The following is a 3,746-nucleotide window of genomic DNA, read 5'->3' as shown; positions in this document are numbered from 1 at the left end:
GGGTATGAAAACTCCTCGTTAAAATAATAGCAGTTGGTCCACCACCCAGGCCTGGGCCCTGGAGGTGAAAGGCGGCGCTAGGACCTGGAGGGCGGAGGCTGCTGCGGGGCCTGGGCGGCTAGAGCGGTGCGGCGCGAACTCGGGCTCTAGGCTCCGCGCGCCTTGTGATGGGGCTTGGGGGCTACAGGGGCCAGGCGGTCCCCGGGGCAGATGAGGAAATGGAGGCTCAGACACGTCACATGACTTGCCGGAGGCCCCTCAGCCAGTGTACCCCACACCCCTGCCCCTGGGCGGCCTGCAGGACTCTGTCCCCTGCCCCTCATAAGATGCAGAGGACAGACGAGTAGCAACAAACTCCCAACAGCGTCAGTGGGGTCTTTCATTAACGCTCCGTGCTGCGCCGCATCCGTCAGCCTGTAGAAATGGAGCATCACCGATGGCTCCACCCCCACTCTTGGCAACAAAACGAGGCTTTCCCGGTGCCACCAGTACGTGATTGTCACCAGCTTCAGCCACCTGCTAGGCACCAAGCTGGGCCCGAGATCCCGCGAGCACAATCCGCACGAACGAGGCACCCACCTCGGGCTCCTCGGCCGACGCGGGCAACGAAACCACCTTCCTTCCGCGTGATGGCCCGTTCCAGGGTATTCTGTGTGCTGCGGAGGCCCCCGGAGTTCGCCAGCCGGACCCCGAAACTCTGTTCATCTTCTGGGGTCCCCCAAACAAGATCCAGGAGCCCCAGGGCAGCCTGGCGCGCGTCACCCAGTGCACAGGCCTGGTGTGCCCCGCACCGAGTCCCGCGCGCTCCCTCTTGGCCGCATGCGCCAATTTGTGGACCTCTTCCGGGGTGAGACTGCAAGGACAGGGAAAAGTCCCATTCGCGGTCGAGCACGGGTTGGTTCGCCACGGCGATTGCACGTCTATAGCATGGTCCCCCTGCACCGCCCTCCCCAACTATCGCAGCCAGCAGCCCCTCCTGCAGTGCACGCCCTACCGCTACTATGAGCCCAAGGGGCTGGACGAGTATCACCTACACCTGGAATGAGCCTAGCAGCAAGGGCACCACCGACTCATCACGGAGAAGAGGGTCTTCTCATCCTGGGCCCAGCTGTACAGAATCACCTTCTCCCACCCCTCCTGGACCTAGGCCACCCTGCCTGTGGGACCCTCACAAGGGACACAGGAGAAGTGGCTCTCCACCCAGCCTCTCGACCAAGGCCCATCTCTGGCCAATCAAGGCTGGTCCGAGTGTCTTTTGGTCAATCCGGGCCTTGAAGAGGGTGAATCCTCCAGCCATTCAGGGCCTGGGGGTATCTCTTGGCCACATCAGGGATTTGGGCTTTTCTAGGTGGTTAATCGGGTGTTGTGGGTATTTCTTGTTCAGTCAGGGTCAGAGCATAGACAGTCAGGTTATTTCTGAGTAATTTGAGGCTAAGGACATGTCCTTTCCCATGATTCCTTTGTCCGGAGTCCCAGGATGGACCCCAAATTACTTCCCATTGGCTGGGACAGTGGGGTCCTGTACCAAGGAGCTGGGAACTCTGTGTTGCCCCCTCCCTTCCCAGAGCCAGAAACAGGTTTTGTGGAGGTGGGAGCTATCTGGAGGCCAGGTTGGGGCATTTGTGGGGTTGGAGGGCCCAGGGGTGGGAGGCTGGCGTTTGGGTCTTGGCTCTGCCCTGAGTGGCCTTGGACAAACCCCTTGCCCCTCTCTGAGCATCCTTCCGCCTGTGTCAGGTTCTAATGTCTGAGAACCCTCCCACCTCTCCCACCAACCACCTTGGGTCTGTCCTTCTGGGTCTGTCCTCCATAAGACTGGCCCCTCCAGCCACCACTCCTTGCTGGGGGGCTCAGCTCCCTGAGGGTCTGAGGCTCCCTTCCCAACCTCCTCCTAGAAACTTGAGGCTATTTTTTTTCATAAACTCCCCTAGGGTTTGGTTTTGGGGACTCTGATAAGAAGGGACAAACCTTCAGCTCTTTCCTTAGCCCCTCCCCTCAGCTGCCATTAGCTGGGATTTTAAAGAGCCAGGCCCCTTTTTGGCCATCCAGCAGTGAGGTTTTCCACTGGCTGGAGGAAATTTGGGGGCTGAGAAAGGGGGGGGATCCCAGCTAGTCTGGGATTTCCTGCAGCACCTTTGTCTGCAGCTGCTGGAGTTGTCCAAGAGTCTCCCCCAAACTGGGCCTGGGAAGGTTCTAGGGGGCCAGCCAGGATCTGTGTGGCCTGGGTTCTATCCCCTCACTCTACATCAGGCACTTTATTGCTGGGCCTTGGTGGGGTGGGTTTGCCCCCTGCTCTTCTGGAGCCTGGAAGTGAAGATTGGAGGCCTTCCTGGAGAAGGCCGCTAGCAGTGAGCCATTGCACATTGGGGTGGAGGTGGGGGCCCGCAACTACCCCAGACCTGATTTTGTAATGATTGTACAAGAATAAATGCACCTAAGATCCACAAAAACAAAACAAAAACAAACAAAAAATAGCAGTTGTAGCTTTAGGCTCAGACCGTGTATTGAATCTGAAGCATAAAAAGATTTAGTAAGAAATTTTTAAGATATTTGTGTGTTAGCTGCCTCTTACAGCCTTTTTTTTGCCATCATATATTAACTATTTACTATACACCAGGCATTATACTAACAATTTACTTGTATTAGCTCATTTAATACCTGATGGCACAGGTACAATTACGATCTCCATTTTACTGATGAGGAAACTGAAGTAGTCTTCTATAGAAGAAAATAGGAGAAACCAGACCTATAGAAAATAGGAAAATCTGGGCCAAAGAAAGAACATTCACTTTTCTCAGAGTGATTCTTTTGATGTGTTCCAAGTAATTAAAGTTGACTAGAAGATGTCTTTGCACAGGTAGAGAAAAAAACAATTATCCAGCCCCATGCTAAAATCAGTTGTAATAAAAATCATAGAGAAGAAAAATTATCAAGTGATAAAATTAGAGCCTGAGACAAGTTTTATTGTCTGGGCACCTCCCAAATAACGTCTTGTGTATTCAGTACAGGAAAAGGGGGCCATCACCTCTCATTGCAAAGATGCAGATGAGTGACTCCCCCAAACCCCACTCGATCAGCCTGTTGTTCTGAATTGCTCCCTAGAAGAGAACAAGGCAGAGGCCATTAAATGAACACCTATTTCTGAGAAACAAATTTCTCTGGGCATGTTATAAACTCAAAGACCATGATCTAATAACATCCCTGGCTTTGTTTACTATCCCTTGAAGTTCAATAAAAGTAGTTTAAAGTCTGCTTAAAATTCAATTAAAGTATTAAGGAAATAGTTTGAGGGCAAAACCTTCAACCAATTAATGAGGAATTAAGGTTGTTGATGACTCTATTCCCAAGGCAATTCTCAGGCCCCAGACCAAGAGAAAGAGTACTGCCTGAAGCCCCAAAGGTAAATACCACCCAAATTCCTGTCTAAGCTGTGATCACAGTGCCAGTAGATAGGAGATAACTTCCAAGGGGATGTAGAAGCACCAGATCCGCTAGGAACTTACTTTGCTCCCAGGTCAAGGAGCCTGTGTTACTCTGGTCCAGCAGGAAATATATGTCTTACAGACCATTGATTAATATATATTTTTATTTGTTAGCCTCCATTGTATATTGATTTTATTGTAAGAAGTTAACACTTCCCAGTTAAATTCGGTCAGATCATCACACCACAGGAAGCTACATTTGGATAAAACCAAGAATCTGGCTCACTACCTAGAACAAGAGCCAACAAACTACAGTGTGGACCAAAC

The 3,746-nt window shown here is 51.7% G+C and overlaps 1 pseudogene; it reads left to right on the top strand.

Moving 5' to 3' along the window:
* Positions 1–239: 239 nt before the first annotated feature.
* On the top strand, positions 240–1,147 carry LOC133094426 (alpha-N-acetylgalactosaminide alpha-2,6-sialyltransferase 6-like; annotated as a pseudogene).
* The last annotated feature ends 2,599 nt before the right edge of the window (positions 1,148–3,746 follow it).

The sequence above is a fragment of the Eubalaena glacialis genome, chromosome 7 (genome assembly GCF_028564815.1).
Source record: "Eubalaena glacialis isolate mEubGla1 chromosome 7, mEubGla1.1.hap2.+ XY, whole genome shotgun sequence".
Lineage (NCBI taxonomy): Eukaryota > Metazoa > Chordata > Mammalia > Artiodactyla > Balaenidae > Eubalaena > Eubalaena glacialis.
The sequence above is the reverse complement of the archived record's forward strand: the minus strand, read 5'-3'. Positions and strand labels throughout refer to the sequence as shown.